The sequence below is a fragment of the Triticum dicoccoides genome, chromosome 4B, assembly GCF_002162155.2.
Source record: "Triticum dicoccoides isolate Atlit2015 ecotype Zavitan chromosome 4B, WEW_v2.0, whole genome shotgun sequence".
Classification (NCBI taxonomy): Eukaryota; Viridiplantae; Streptophyta; class Magnoliopsida; order Poales; family Poaceae; genus Triticum; species Triticum dicoccoides.
In genome coordinates, this window is record NC_041387.1 from 31501485 (window position 1) to 31518832 (window position 17348).

Below are 17348 nucleotides of genomic sequence, written 5' to 3' on the forward strand. Positions count from 1 at the left end.
AACATAGAAGAAGAGTCGCCGCATTGTTCCTCTACCAAAACAACATGGTGGGTAACCTGGGGAGAGTTAATTTCTCTCAGATCGGTTTTAAGCCCAATCTGATCGTAGTCGGTAGCGACTCCCAGGGCGGCGATGCGATCCAAGAGCTCGTTTACGAAGGAGACCTCAATCGGATCTAGCTGCTCGGCGAATTCCGAGCTGACGTGAAGATCACTTTTAATGGCCTGAGAGGTCATTGCCGGAGCGGTGGCCGAACAGACGGTCATAAGAAAACCGCCTAGCCAGATAGTTTGGCCGGCGGCCAAAGCTCCCTTGACGACGGTGCCGTCTTTAAAGACGGGAAAATGCATACTTCCTGATGGCGACGACATAGAGGAACTCTCAATGAAAGCACCAATGTCGGTGTCAAAACCGGCGGATCTCGGGTAGGGGGTCCCGAACTGTGCGTCTAGGCGGATGGTAACAGGAGACAAGGGACACGATGTTTTACCCAGGTTCGGGCCCTCTTGATGGAGGTAAAACCCTACGTCCTGCTTGATTAATATTGATGATGTGTGTTAAAAGAGTGGATCTACCACGAGATCAAGGAGGCTAAACCCTAGAAGCTAGCCTATGGTATGATTGTTGTTCGTCCTATGGACTAAAGCCATCCGGTTTATATAGACACCGGAGAGGGCTAGGGTTACACAAAGTTGGTTACAATGGTAGGAGATCTACATATCCGTATCGCCAAGCTTGCCTTCCACGCCAAGGAAAGTCCCATCCGGACACGGGACGAAGTCTTCAATCTTGTATCTTCATAATCTTGGAGTCCGGCCGACCATGATAATTCGGCTATCCGGACACCCCCTAGTCCGGGACTCCCTCGAAAACCTTCGCCACTTTTGGCCACCTGCCGTAGTATCCAACATGCTCGAAGGCTATGTGTTGGAGTGGCGCCCTCTGTACTATGGATTTTACAGGGTCCGTTGAGCCATCCCTCCAGTACGGTTCCGTGCCCTTTAGGGGTTTTTTGCTTTTTGGTTTTTGACCCAGGTGCTTGAGTATGACGCACCCTTTTATTTCGAACTAGGGTTATGTTCAGGGCCGGATTGTCCCAAAACCTGGTTTCGGTTTTCCAGGCACTCTCCATCGCACAGTATTTTTGTACTATGGTCACCAGGTCGGCGAAGCGTGTAACTTCGCGATGACTTATGGCGTTCATGATTCCCTTGTCCGTGCAATTGTTGCAGAAAATTGAGATTGCGCTTTCCTCACGGCAGTCCTTTATCCTGTCCATAACCAGGAGGAATCTGTCCCAGTAATGATGTACTATTTCATCGGGCTCTTGCCGTATTTGTGATAGATCGCTTATGTTTGGGTGGGCGGGTGGAATTAAATTTGGAACCCCGCCCAATCTGAGGCTCAAAGGCCGAGAAGTTTCCGGATTTGGAAGCTTGGATTGCTGGATGTTATCCAACAAATCTGGTCCGATGCCTGACTTTAGGTTCAGTACTTGATTGACGTCCGCCCCTCCGCGGGAATCCGACATGGAGGGATCGGGAATCCGGACATAACTGGTCTTTAACATAGAAGAAGAGTCGCCGCGTTGTTCCTCTACCACAACAACGTGGTGGGTAGCCTGGGGAGAGTTAATTTCTCTCAGATCGGTTTTAAGCCCAATCTGATCGTAGTCTGTAGCGACTCCCAGGGCGGCGATGCGATCCAAGAGCTCACTTACGAAGGAGAGCTCCATCGGATCTAGCTGCTCGGCGAATTCCGAGTTGACGTGAAGATCGCTTTTGATGACCTGAGAGTTCATTGTCGGAGCGGTGGCCGAACAGGCGGTCATAAGAAAACCACCTAGCCGGATAGTTTGGCCGGTGGCCAAAGCTCCCTTGGCGATGGCGCCGTCTTTAAAGACGGGAAAAGGCATCCCTCCTGATTGCGACGGCATAGAGGAACTCTCAATGAAAGCACCAATGTCGGTGTCAAAACCGGCGGATCTCGGGTAGGGGGTCCCGAACTGTGCGTCTAGGCAGATGGTAATAGGAGACAAGGGACACGATGTTTTACCCAGGTTCGGGCCCTCTTGATGGAGGTAAAACCCTACGTCCTGCTTGATTGATATTGATGATGTGGGTATTACAAGAGTAGATCTACCACGAGATTAAGGAGGCTAAACCCTAGAAGCTAGCCTATGGTATGATTGTTGTTCGTCCTATGGACTAAAGCCATCCGGTTTATATAGACACCGGAGAGGGCTAAGGTTACACAGAGTCGGTTACAATGGTAGGAGATCTACATATGCGCATCGTCAAGCTTGCCTTCCACGCCAAGGAAAGTCCCATCCGGACACGGGACGAAGTCTTCAATCTTGTATCTTCATAGTCTTGGAGTCCGTCCGATGATGATAGTTCGGCTATCCGGACACCCCCTTGTCCAGGACTCCCTCACTAGCCTTCTCCGGTGTCTATATAAACCGAAGATTTTTAGTCTGTAGGACGAACAACAATCATACCATAGGCTAGCTTCTAGGGTTTAGCCTCTCTGATCTCGTGATAGATCTACTCTTGTACTACCCATATCATCAATATTAATCAAGCAGGAGTAGGGTTTTACCTCCATCGAGAGGGCCCGAACCTGGGTAAAAACATCGTGTCCCTTGTCTCCTATTACCATCCGCCTAGACGCACAGTTCGAGACCCCCTACCCGAGATCCGCCGGTTTTGACACCGACATTGGTGCTTTCATTGAGAGTTCCTCTGTGTCGTCACCTTTAGGCCCGATGGCTTCTTCGATCATCAACCACGATGCGGTCCAGGGTGAGACTTTTCTCCCCGGACAGATCTTCATATTCGACGACTTTGCATTCCGGGCCAATTCACTTGGCCATCTGGAGCAGATCGAAAGCTACGCCCCTGGCCATCAGGTCAGATTTGGAAGTTTAAACTACATGGCTGACATCCGCGGAGACTTGATCTTCGACGGATTTGAGCCACAGCAGAGCGCGCCGCACTGTCACGATGGGCATGATCTAGCTCTGCTGCCGGACAGTGCCCAGAGCGCCACTCAGGTGTCCGCTCCGACCCTTAGCTCGGAGTCGACTGCGCCGGTCGAGGACGGGTGGCTGGACGCCGCCTCGGGGGCTGCAGTCTCTACGGCAATCAAGCCGAACACCAATCTTGTCCTTCACGGAGCTCGTGACTCCAAGGTGCCGGACTCCTTGCCGGACTCCGAATCTTCCGCACCCCTCCTGATCGAACCCAATTGGGCTCCGATCATGGAGTTCACCACCGCGGACATCTCTCAACACTCGCCCTTTGGCGACATCCTGAATTCACTAAAATCTCTCTCTTTATCAGGAGAGCCCTGGCCAGACTATGGTCAGCAAGGTTGGGATGTGGACGACGAAGAAATTCGAAGCCCACCCATCACCCACTTCGTAGCCACTGTCGACGATTTAACCGACATGCTCGACTTCAACTCCAAAGACATCAACGGTATGGACGCCGATGAAGAAGACGAACAAGAACCAGCACCTACAGGGCACTGGACAACCACCTCATCCCACGATGTATACATGGTGGACACACCTAAAAGAAACAACGACGAGGATCAAAAGGGCGCAACGAAGGATCGTTCCCTCGAAAAGCAATCAAAGTGGCGGCGTAAGCGCCGCGCCAAACCCCACCTCGATAGAGACCCAGCCATAGAGCAGGATGAACCGGCGGACGACGAACATGCCGTCGAGCAACCGTCCGAACAGGGCAACTTGGATAAACAAACCGAACAACCCGTCCCCGGCGAAGATAATAGTCCGGACGACCTCACGCCGGACAAGTTGCTGGAGAAGAAGAACCTCCACCAAAGGCTCGTCGCCACTGCGCGTAGCCTGGAAAAGCAGAAGCGGAAGCTCAAAATAGCGGAAGATGCACTCAGAATCAAATGGGGCAAAGTACTCAACACCACACACAAGTACGGCGACAGTCACCACACAAGAGCTATCTGAAGCGAAAATTGCTACCGGAATTTGATGAGGAGGCCTTAGAGCCCCAACAGTCAAAAAACAAGGAAGTCACCAGGTCGGATAGACGACCCCATGACCGACATCGAGCGGCAAAGGTCGCCGCACTCAATCCGGCACGCGATCCGCACAAGGATTCACATCAAAAAGACGGCCCAACTAGATCTATCTACGGGCCAAGAAAGCAAGCTCTAGTAAGCAATGCAATGCAACAAATATCCGAATATCGCGGCACACCCAAATACAGGGGCGCCGCACATCCCCTATGTTTCATCGACGAGGCGCTGGACCATGAATTTCCAGCGGGATTCAAGCCCGTAAACATAGAGGCATACGACGGAACAACAGATCCTGGAGTCTGGATTGAGGATTATATCCTCCACATACACATGGCTAGAGGAGATGACCTCCACGCCATAAAATACTTACCCCTCAAGCTCAAAGGGCCAGCCCGGCATTGGCTTAAAAGCCTTCCCGAAAACACCATAGGAAGTTGGGAAGAGCTTGAGGATGCTTTTCGGGCAAATTTTCATGGGACCTATGTCCGACCTACGGATGCAGACGATCTAAGTCGTATAACTCAACAACCCGGAGAGTCAGCCCGGAAACTCTAGAACAGATTTCTTACTAAAAAGTTAGATAGTCGACTATCCGGACGCCGAAGCCCTAGCAGCTTTCGAACATAGCATTCGAGACGAATGGCTCGGCAGACACCTCGGCCAAGAAAAGCCAAGAACAATGGCCGCATTGACAAGCCTCATGAACCGCTTTTGCGCAGGAGAGGATAGCTGGTTGGCAAGAAGCAGCACCAGCGACCCAAGTATATCCAAAGTCAGAGATGGAAACGAGAAACCGCGCCGTAGCAAGGAACAGCGCCAGATCAAGGATAATAGCCCGAAGAGCACGACAGTCAACGCCGGATTCAAAAGCTCTCGGCAGAATCAGAAAAAGCCGCCCCCCAAAGATAATAGGGACGAGCTATCTAACCTCAACAAAATTTTGGACAAAATATGCCAAATCAATAGTACTCCCGGGAGGCCTGCAAACCACACCCACAGAGATTGTTGGGTCTTCAAGCAATCTGGCAAACTCAACGCCGAACACAAGGGGCTCGACATACCAAGTGAGGATGATGACGAACCCCACAAGCAGAGCACCGGAGAACAAAAGAAGTTCCTGCAAGAAGTCAAAACAGTAAATTCACTTCATGTGACAAAAGGGAAAACAGAGTGGCGCCTATGGAGATACGCGCTATACGGCCTGTCCCAGAGGAGTCCCGCCACTGGTTGTTACAACCAATCACCTTCGATCATCAGGATTACTCTAGAAGTATCCGGAACGCAGGCTGGACTGCCTTGGTCTTAGATCTGATAATTGATGGACTCCACTTTACACAAGTCCTAATGGACGGCGGCAGTGATCTAAACCTGCTATATCAGGACACAATCCGCAAAATGGGGATAAACCCAGCAATAATTCGCCATGGCAACACTTCCTTTCAAGGGGTCACGCCAGGCCCAGATACCCATTGTATGGGTTCCCTCTTATTAGAAGTTATGTTCGGCTCCCCCGACAACTTCCAAAGCAAAAAAGCTAACCTTCCACATCGCCCCATTCATAAGTATCTATCAAGCACTACTGGGACGCGAAGCTTTCGCCCGCTTTAACGCAATACCGCATTATGCATCCCTTACACTCAAAATGCCTGGTCCACAAGACATCATCTCATTAAAGGGAAATATTGAGTGTTCCTCGAGCGCGGACGATGGTGCGGCTGCCTTGACAGCCGCACACTAAACCAGCTTTACTAGTTAGAGCACCTAAACAGGTCGTTCAAGACCCCGGACATGGCTCGACGAGTCCGGCGTAAACATACAAAGGCTTAATAGCCGCATACCCCTGTACAAGGGGCTCCACGCAGAGACAATAAAGCTCAATTCTACCCATTTTCAGTATTATACTTTGTTTATTTTAACATAGATTTCTCGCACGATTGTTTTCAACTAAGTTCCTCTCTTTTACAGACGAACACCATGCTACACCCGTCCAGGATACGGCACAACGGAGACACAAGCGCAGACGTGCAGTAGGGACCCGTTTCAAGGATTCTAGTCAGATTAAGACCCTACATAAACCTTTTTTACTGTCTCTTGTTGATAACATCCCCCGGTTTTTTGCTATAACCAAGGAGGAGGCTGGCGTCTTGGCATGTGGCCACGCTAGAATTCTGCACGTACCTGGACACCAGGGGCTTCTTACCAAGGGCTTTTGTTCAGCCCGTTTTCATAAAGACCGAATACCTTAGGGAGTGTTCGGCATCGCGAGTTTGGCCTTATATGCATCAGCTCTGAATCATGTCTTTGGTCAAATGTTGGGTTTGCCCGGCTCCTGTGTTTTGCTGCCTTACGTTCCGCTCTATCGGCTAAGGCGGCACCAAGAGAACTACTGCGATTGTGCCCCGGTTCGGCCAGGCGAGCACCTCAGTAGAGAAAGCCGAAAACTGGCTGCCATGATATAGCGAGAGACTGGTTAACCACTCGATGACTTGCCAGAATCTTTAGGATTCCTCCGCATTAACGAAGGGCCGTTTCCCGGTCAGGCACACACGCGCCCCTAATTCAGGAGAGCGCGGTGCCCCTAGGGGCTATTCAGTAGCCCCACTGTCAAACTCCTATGGCTAAGTGAAAGTGATAAAGCATTATAGTCCGGTTGCCTAGTTCGCTGCGCTATCACCTCCTTTATAGGACCAAGACATTGGATCAAGTGTGAAAATGCGCCTTCTGCAAACACCCCCGCATTATATGCGTGGGGGCTGAAGCCAACGACTGCCATCTTTCAGGTTATATACACATATACATTAACGGCCGCACAGGAGGTATTCTAATTCTTAAAAGCACAAGTATAAAAAGCTTTTATATTTCATCCAAACATGGTCTTACAGTAGTACATGTTATTCGAACATAACATCCTTCGAGCACTACGTCTTTATTAAACGAGCGCCCTGCAGAACTTCCTCAAAATAGTGCTTGGCAGGTACTCGGCTTTCGTCCGAATCCTAGGATGCAACAGCACTGGCCTTCATCTCCGCCCAGTATGTCTTGACACGGGCAAGAGCCATCTGTGCACCCTCTATGCATGCTGACCTCTTCATTGCATCAATATGCGGCACCGCACCAAGGAACTGCTGCACCAAGCTAAAATAACTCTTCGGCTCGGGCCCTTTCGGCCACAGATGACTCACGACATGCTTCATGGTGAGTCCGGATAACCTGTTCAGCTCCGCCCATGCGGCCAAACGATCGGATACCGAAAGTGGGCGCTCTGGATTGTGGAACTGCGACCAAAAAAGTTCTTCCAATCCGTGGTCATTTAGACCCCGGAAGTGTTCGGTCGCGTCCGCGGCACTCGCCGTCAAATCCAGATAAGTGTTTGTCGCACTCCACTTCCGGTCCAATGGAGCATACTTAGGATCCCCGAACTTCATCCGCAGCATATAGGGCTTTCCAGCCATGATATCTCCGGCCTGACGTAGCTCCTCCTTCATAGCTCTCATTGCAGAGCGAGTGTCCTTGGCCTCGGCCGTGACCTTTGCTAGGTCCTTCTGTGCCACCCTATCTTCTTTTTCAAGAAGCTTGCAACGGTCGGCAACATTTTTCAATTTTGCAGCCATCTCGGCCATTTCCTTCTTGATCTGGCAGTGCACAGCTTGTTCGACTTTTAGCTCTTCAGCCGCCTTTAAGACAGTCGCATCACTTTTCCTGGCTTGCTCCTTGGCTCGGGCAAGTTCCGCCCGAAGGTTCTCCATGGCAGCGGCACCATCTGCATTAAGCACACATGTTATAAGGTACGAGCATCAAGCTCCTCTTACCAGATGCCTTCGGAGACATTACATACCTTGTGCCTCGTCCAGCCGCTCATTGACAAGCGCGATGTCGGCATCTGCCACGTCAAGTTGCCGCTTTAGCTCGGCAAATTCATCAGTCCGGCTAGCCACCGAACACCTCGCCACCTACATAGGAAAGGCGACATATAATACCTGGGATTATGATCCTCTGCGCGCCATCATTTTTGACAACGTACAAAGTCTCAGGGGCTACTATCTATACAGGGCGCATTTTATATATGCGGATCTGTCAAAAGGTACATCATTTCGCGAACCTCAAAACCTGTCAGTAAACTCCTGGCGGCCTCGTACAATCCGCTTTCCGCGGATGAAATCCTTCTAATCACCGTGTTCATCAACACACGGTGTTTTTTTGAGATAGACGCTCGCTCAAGCAGATCCTTCAGCTCCTCCGACCATGCACCGGACGGTGCCGGATTAGTCCGAAGACCTTTTTCGAAGGCCGGATTCAGAGAAACCCTCCGAGACGACACCTCAGGGTCGCCCGCCTCATAAGATGGTACATCTGGGGGAGGCGTTCCGCTCTCCATCGTCTCTGGACGAAGATCCCCTGAAGATGAGCTCTGCTGAGAAGGGTTGAGATCCGAACTGCAAGGTAAAATTTATCTTCCTCAGAAATAAAACAGGGATGTCACTCATTTTAAAACCCCTCTCTTTACTTACGGCTCGGTGGAGAGCTGATCCCCTTGGGGGCGCAATGCAGCCGGAGCACCCTCCGGCGCCGGACCCTCTGACGAAGATTTCTTCCCCCGCTTTGAGGGCATCGCCTCTGGGTCTTCAGAGGCGGTCCTTTTCTTTCCCTGGTTAGGGGAATTCTTGATTCCTCCTTTCCTGACAGCCTTCTTCACGGAGGCGGTGCTTCTCAGTTCCCCTCTTCGCCTTCTTCCAAAGGCGCAATCTCCAGCATCCTGGTCAACACGGGATCCGGCGTGGTCTCAGGGAGGGGGTCGGACACCTGATAAGCTTTGCTTTTGCTATCCACTCCTGTTCGAAGGATAGCTCTTTTAAAGGGCAATTTTATGATAAACATACGGGTAGCGTGTCTGGGTACAGGGCTACTTACTTGAGTGTCTGGGTGATTGCAGCTCAGACCTGCGTCCTCGGACGAGTCCACACACATTGCTTGTGATCCGAAGAACAATTTATACATCTCGATGGGTGTCGTGCCCATAAAATGTTGGAGGACTCGCGGTCCTTCTGGATTAAATTCCCACAGGCGGAGGGGGCGACGTTTGCAGGGCAGCATGCGGCAAATCAGCATAACCTGCGCCACTACGGCCAAATTGACATCTCTTTCTAGGAGATCTCGAATGCGGCCCTACAGCAAGGGCACGTCCTTGGACGGCCCCCAGTTAAGCCCTTTATTGACCCATGATGCTAGCCATGGTGGGGGACCCGAGCGAAAAGCAGGTGGCGCCACTCATGTGGTGCCCCTGGGAGCTGTGATGTAAAACCACTCTCGTTGCCATAAGCCGAACTCCTCTTGAAAAGAGCCCTCGGGCCATGAAGCGTCGGCAGTCTTGCTTATGACAGCACCTCCGCACTCAGCGTGCTGTCCCTCGATTATCTTCGGTTCTACCATGAAGCTCTTAAGCCACAGTCTGAAGTGAGGAGTAATATGGAGGAAGGCCTCACACACGACAATGAACGATGAGATTTGGAGGATGGACTCCGGAGCTAAGTCGTGAAATTCCAGCCCGTAATAAAACATGAGCCCCCTCACGAAGGGATCAATCGGGAAGCCTGGACCCCGAAGGAAGTGAGATGTGAACACCACGCTCTCACCGGGCTGGGGAGTGGGGATAGCCTGCCCTGGAGCAGGCAGCCTATGCGAGATTTCGCCGGTTAGATACCTGGCATCTCTCAGCTTTCGCACGTCTTCTTCTGTAACGCAGGAAGGCATCCACCGGCCTTGGAGGTCGGAGCCGGACATCATCGAAGGTCTGAAGCGCCTGAATCTGGAGCTTTGGGTGTTGGAACTCGAGGCGAGGGGCGGATTTGATGGGATTGAAAGAAAGGAGTCGAACCTTGGTCTCTTTATAAAGGGGTTGAATACCAAGAGCCCTCCCCGTGACCGTCTGGGACTCACTTTCAATTAAGAAGTCATACCCATGGCACAGTTGGGTTACCCACGCCCGTATTGATGAGAATCTCGGAATAAGGGGACACGATCTCTGCTTTGACAAGACGTGCCAAGGAAACCGCCTCGCTAAATACACTGAGGTGGGACAGTAAAATGATTCAAATAAAGGCTTGGTTGTGGCATGATGTCACGCTACAGAATACGTCAGCAGATTAAATTTGTGCGAATATTATTCTCTCTATGGTGGTATGTGGAAATTATTTTGCAGAGCCGGACACTATCCTTGTGTTCAAACATCTTCTATGAAGTATTTGGAGGAGGAACCCGCCTTGCAATGCTGAAGAAAATTTGCACGCCGGACTCGTCGTCATTGAAGCCTGGTTCAGGGGCTACTGAGGCCGGGGTGTCCGGATGGCCAGACTATGTGATGAAGTCATGTACCTAGGGTAGGGTTATGGACCTGTCCAAGGTACCCTCCCCAAGGGCATCTCTTAGAAGAAGCCGTCTTCCAGTCGACCAAGAGGGATTCCACTCGACCGGCTAGAAGACACTCGACGAACCTGAAGACACTCGACCATGAAGACTCACTCGGCCATCAGGAGTTCAAGATCTACTTTGTATCCAAACGGTCCGTAATTAAGTAGTCTTTATGGCCATGATGACACTTTATGTAAGGCGTTACCAGTAACGTCTGGCCTTAATGTACTTTAACCCTCCGCTACGTGGGCTGGCTGGGGTCTTGGCGTCCTCTATATAAGCCACCCCCCTCCACTGGTAGAAGGGTTCGCACCCCTGTACCTTTCACACACGTAATCCAGTCGACCGCCTCCGGGCTCCGAGACGTAGGGTTGTTACTTCCTCCGAGAAGGGCCTGAACTCGTAAAACACTCGTGTGTACAACTGCTCCATAGCTAGGATCTTGCCTCTCCATACCTACCCCCCATTCTACTGTCAGACTTAGAACCACGACAGTTGGCGCCCACCGTGGGGCAGGTGTCTTAGCGACTTGTTGGAGAAGTTGCAATCTTTTCAATTCCCATCATCATGGTTTCAGGCGGATTTTTGGTTAAGGGCCGCGAGATCCGTCTCGGCGCGCTCACGTTCGTCGCCGACGACTCTGCCTAGCTGCAGGAGGCTCCGCTTGACGTGGATGCGCTCCCGGTCCGTGGAGCAACGCATTTTCGAGCATGCGTCCGCGGCGTCCTTCTGCGGCAACCGTCGACTCCATATTGGTCAGTTTTCGTATTATCCTCCCTCCCAGCTTCCCGCCGGCGTAAGCGCTTCGGTCGGTCGAGGCTCCAGCGGTGGATGAGGCACGCAGTGGCTCGCCAGTCGACCGCTGCCCAAGTCGCGGCAATCGAGCCCGACGAATCTCTCTACGGCCTGTTCGACCTGTCGACTGGCTCCGCAGAGACTACATCCGAATGCGACAGCAGTGACCCGGCGGCGGAGGTCCTGATGGTCAATGGGCCGCATGTTCCTCCCGGCTTACCTGGCACCGAGGGAGGCAACGGCGGGGGCGATCCGTCGCACGACCATGAGGAGTACTGTCCCGAGCCCCTCGACTCGCAGCAGAGGGAGGAGCTTCGCCACTGGAACATGGATGTGCTTCATACTCCAATCATTGGAGAAACCCCTGAGGCCCGCGCCTTAGAAGACGCGCGCTTGGCCAACCTGGCTAAGCGCACTCGACTAGAGAACCTTCAGCGAGCACTCGACGAGCGCGCGCGTCAACGGGTTCCGGACTCCAGTCGACGCCAACTCTTTAAACCTCCGACTCAGGTATACCGCACTCCAATCCAGAATTTGGCAGCTGCAAACACGTATAGCAGAGTCGATTCAGCCTTCCCAGTTAGAGGCTGGCAGAGGCTTGATGCAGATCAGGGATTTGCTCCGGGCAGCTGGGGATCAGAATTCGGTTGTGTCACAGTCGCGGAACAGGATTCATAGCAGGTCCGTGGCAGCGAATACTGTCCAGTCAGCTCATAGCCCCAGATCACCCCCGAGGCGTGAAGGGCATGGCGACCGACACGATCAGTACATGAACTATGAGCAGGATGATCACCGAGTCGATCGCAACGATCGACGTCGAGTGCCCACCCCTCCCCGGAGAGGTGGATCATATATGCCTCGACAGCAAGATAACAGACGCCAGTACAGTGGCGGACGAAGAATTCCAGTCGACCCTAGAGAACCAGGCTTTGACGCGAGATCCATCATTGCTCATGGTCTGGTCGACCGGAACAGAGCCCACAGAGAGGGTAATGACAGAGACATACCCACCAGCAGCCGAGTGCACGTCTCCGGACCAGAGTGTTTCAGCAGAGCCATTAGAGCTGCGGTGATTCCTCCCAACTTCAGGTTGGCGACTGGAGTCAGCAAGTTCAACGGTGAGTCCAAGCCCGACACTTGGCTTGAGGACTACCGAGTGGCTGTTCAGATTGGCGGTGGAAATGATGAGGTGGCCATGAAACATTTGCCTCTCATGTTGGAAGGGTCAGCCAGGGCATGGCTGAATCAGTTGACACCCAGCAGCATCTACACGTGGGAGGACCTCTCCCGAGTGTTTGTCAGGACATTCGAAGGAACGTGCAAGTGGCCAGCAGGGCTGACAGAGCTGCAGTCTTGTGTAAAGAAGTCGAATGAGACTGAGAGATTACATCCAGAGGTGGATCACACTGCATCATACAGTAGAAAATGTATCCGATCACCAGGCGGTCTACGCCTTCAAGGAGGGCGTAAAGTACAGAGAGCTAAGCCTGAAATTCGGTCGAACCGGAGACATGTCTTTGAGTCAAATGATGGAAATAGCCACCAAATATGCCAATGGTGAGAAAGAGGATCGGCTCCGGAGCGGCAAACACAAGTCAGTCGCCCAAGACACCGGAGGTGGAAATTCCAGTCGGAGCAAAAGCGTAAAGCTGAGCCAGCCGCACCTGGAGAAGCCTTGGCCCTGAACCAAGGAAAATTCAAAGGGAAACCCAAGGGGCCTTGGAACCCCAAGAAGGTAAAAGATAAGGAAGGAAATGACGTGTTGGATTTGCCATGTCACATCCACACCAAGAAGGACGAAGAGGGTAATTTCATCTACCCGAAGCATACCACTCGACAATGTCGACTCGTGATACAGCAGTTCCAAGGGAAGCAGTCCAAGGACAAAGAAAAAGAGTCGGACAAAGTTGAGGACAAGGAGGATAGTGACAGAGAATATCCGCAGGTCAATTCCACCTTGATGATTTTTGCCGATGTTGAGAGCAAAAACCGACTGAAAGTTATAAACCGAGAGGTGAACATGGCTGCTCCGTCAACACCCAATTACCTAAAGTGGTCTCAGACTGCCATTACGTTCGACCAATCTGATCACCCCACGCACATAGCCACCCCTAGGAGGCAAGCGTTGGTGGTCGACCCGGTCGTTGAAGGCACTCGATTGACCAAAGTGTTGATGGATGGCGGCAGCAGTTTGAATATACTGTATGCTGAGACACTGAAAGGGATGGGCATTCCGATGTCCAGACTGAGCACGAGCAATATGAGTTTTTATGGAGTCATTCCCGGCAAGAAGGCCGCGTCACTCGATCAGATTGCTCTTGATGTAGTTTTTGGCGATTCAAAGAATTTCCGCAAAGAGAAGCTGCCATTTGAGGTTGTGGATTTCCAGAGTGCCTATCATGCAATTTTGGGCAGACCAGCATATGCACGTTTTATGGCTCGACCTTGTTACGTGTACCTCAAACTAAAGATGCCAGGTCCTAAAGGCGTGATCATTGTCGTGGTTCTAAGTCTGACAGTAGAATGGGGGTAGGTATGGAGAGGCAAGATCCTAGCTATGGAGTAGTTGTACACACGAGTGTTTTACGAGTTCAGGCCCTTCTCGGAGGAAGTAATAGCCCTACGTCTCGGAGCCCGGAGGCGGTCGACTGGTTTCTGTGTATATGAGTTACAGGGGTGCGAACCCTTTACACTGAGGAGGGGGGTGGCTTATATAGAGTTCGCCAGACCCCTCCGGCCCTCAGTTATGCAGGGTTTAAAGTACATTAAGACAGGGGGTTACTGGTAACGCCCTCATAAAATACCATGAAGACTATTAAAGCTACTTAATGACAGACCGTTGCGTGCTGAGTGACTTTAGGTCTCCTAGCCGTCTAGTGGTTAGCTTCATGGTCGAGTGGCTATCTTCATCATCGAGTGAAGTCCCTCCTGGTCGAGTGAAGTCCCTCTTGGTCGACTGGAAGGTAGCTTATTCTAAGGATGTCCTTGGGTAGGGTACCTAGGATAGGACCATGACCCTACCCTAGGTACATGACTTCATCATTAGCCCCCGAATGGATCGAGGTTCGAGTGAGGAAGGGGTTGATAATTTTCTCCGACCTATTTCCCGTGCTCTGATGATGTCGTATCCTGGATCAGCGATTTTTCTTTTTTGGCGTTGGCATCAACTTTTCTTTCAGTCGCCTTGATCCATTCTTTTCTTCTGTCGAGTGAACTTTTGAACTTAGTGAACTTCCGAGCGACGGATCGCAGGAAATCTACCGTCTGACAGACTGATCTACCGTTAGCGGATTTTGTGGGATCCGGATTTTGGGAAGCGCGCAAAGCGGGGCGGACCGCGGTACTCGGATGGGATAAGGTGTGAACGCCTCGATTTCTGCGCCGCCTTTTTCGCCACGTATCACGCGTGCGCGACTATTTCGGGATGTGACAGGACCGCCCGGGCCTACTTGTCAGCCACTCGGAAGCGTCCTTATATAAAGCGCCAGGCGAGGGTTTTTGAACAGTGTGTTCTCATTCTTCTCTCTGCCCTCTTTGCCTCCGCCCACTGTGCCTGCTCTCGCCTCCGCCTATCCACTCCTCGCATGCTTCGCCGGCGACAATGGTGAAGGAGAAGACGGCGGCCTTGGAGCATGCGAAGAAGGCGACGGCGACGGGGAAAGTGAAGGGGAGAGCGTCCAGTCGGGGCGGATCTTCGTCAAGGTCCCGCCTGCCAAAAGGTTGGGTCCAAGGGGATTGGATCCGTTCGACCATCACCGAGACGGATCTCAATGACCTGGCCAACGAGGGTTTGATCCCCCACGGGTCAGCAAGGCTTCCGGGGACCGAGTGTCAACCGCAGCCGCAGGAGGGTGAGTGCGTTCTCCTAGCCACTCATGTAGACCGTGGATTCTCTCTGCCGCCGAGTGTTTTCTTCCGAGGGTTTCTGAACTTCTTTGGGGTGCAACTCCACCATTTCACTCCCAATTCCATTGCCTATCTTGCTGCTTTTGTGTCCATGTGTGAGAACTTCCTAGGTTGTCGACCACACTGGGGTCTCTTTAAGCACATATTCACCTATCGCTCACAGACGGTGAAAAAGGCGAGTCCGGATGATGAGAGGACTAAGGTCATCCAGATGTGCGGGGGTCTTGGCATTCAGATGAGGAATAAGAGTACTTTCCCGGCCATGACCCTTCCTGAGTCGGTCAGAGGGTGGCAGTCGACTTGGCTCTACTGCCAAGACGAGTCGACGCCGGGGCAGTCGACTGGTCTCCCTCCGTTCTCCATGGACCGAGTGGACAAACCATCTTCTCTGAAGGTGCTTGCTGAGGAGAAAGCTCAGGTAAAAATGTTGATGGAGCGCGTAGTCCAACTCGTTAGGGACGGAGTGACGGGTATGGATCTTCTGGAGGTCTTCCTTAGACGGCGCATCCAACCGCTTCAGTACCGAGGCCACCCGATGTGGCTGTACTGTGGTACCGAAGACACCACTCGGGTCCATCCAGAAGCGGTCAACGACGCCACACTGGAGAGGTGGGTGGCCGCAATCACATGGAATAAGGACAACCCTCGAGGGGCTAGGAGGATCCCGCCACTCGACTGTACCTACACACCGGACACGATATGACCACTTATCTCCAATTGTAATCTTGCTTCATTCATTCTGCTTCGCTGCAAATTGGTCGATTGATCTTTGTTTTGTTTTGTTGTCTGACAGGCCACCACTGAGTTATACTCTATGCCCAACGGAGCGCAAACACCGACTGAAGAGGAGGAAGGAAGTGGGGGCGAAAGCCCGGAGGAGTGGGATTCGGATGCTGACGACGATGATGAGGGTGATGACTCTGGTGAGGAGGAAGAGGAGGAGGAGGAGGAGGAGGAGGAAGTTGTACCTCCTCACTCGGAAAGACGCTCGAAGCTTGTCCATGATCCCGCGGCCGAGCGTGGTAAGGGGGTCGCAACCGTCACGCAGTCGTCCAAGCCCTCGGACTACTTCTCCGGTGCCGACTGAGAAAGCTCCGAAGCAATCTCGAGTGGCACCGTCGAAGTCGGCGAAGGTCTTGCCGAAGATGAAGATGGTGATCCCCACTATCTTAGGGTAATGGTGTAGCTTGAGTTTGTCTGTTCCACATGAACTTATTCTTGGTCGACTCATGAGCTAATCGACTGACTTCTGGAACTGCAGTGCTGCTACTTCTGATACCTCAGCCAGAGCTGAAGACCAGGAGATGGAGGATGCTGTTACTTCGATACCTAGTATGACTCTTGTAGTTCCGTCTTCAGTCGATTGGCTTCTTGTCTCTAATTTTGATTCTTTTTCTGCAGCTTCATCTAACGTCGTTATCGACCTTCTCGACGACGACGAGGAGGAACCACCGAGGCAGAGAAGGAGCAAGAAAGCGTCTGCTGGCAAGGCGACTCAGGACGTGCCAGCACCCGAGACATTGGTCATGGAGGGAGACAATGTCACTCGGCCTACAGTAACCTTTGCGGTGTCGTTGACGAGTGCTCGTCCTTCATCGTCGAGTGCTGCTCAACCCTCGCTTTTCTCAACCTACCACATTCCAGAAGATCAAGCTAGTGCTGCTAAAGAAGCAATACGCCAAGCGGGGGTCATGATGGAGCAAGTGAAGGCAATACAAGAAGCCAGCCAGGCAGCCTATGACGCCAGTTCAGCTCTTCAGAGTAATGTTCAGGTCAGTCGGTCACTGCCTGTTCTGTTAGGATATGATATCTAAAAACTCTTCTTTCTGAAATTCCTAGAGTTTGTCCTACACCCACTGGGTGTCTCGATTGAAATTCTGGGTTAGTGGGGGCACGCTGAGTGCACCCACTGGGTGTAGTCCCCAAGGCTACGGTGGACTGCTGGCAGTCGACCATAGTCTTTATGTCTTAAGTTTTTTCCTTACTCGACTAGGTCGAATAGGTTCATAGATCGGTGGGGGCACGCTGAGTGCACCCACTGGGTGTAGTCCCCGAGACTGTGGTTGACTGCTGGCAGTCAACTATAGTCTGAAGAACACCTCCCATTTTTTTTGTTGGTCGACTGGTCGACTCTAACTGATGAAACTAGTGGGGGCACGCTGAGTGCACCCACTGGG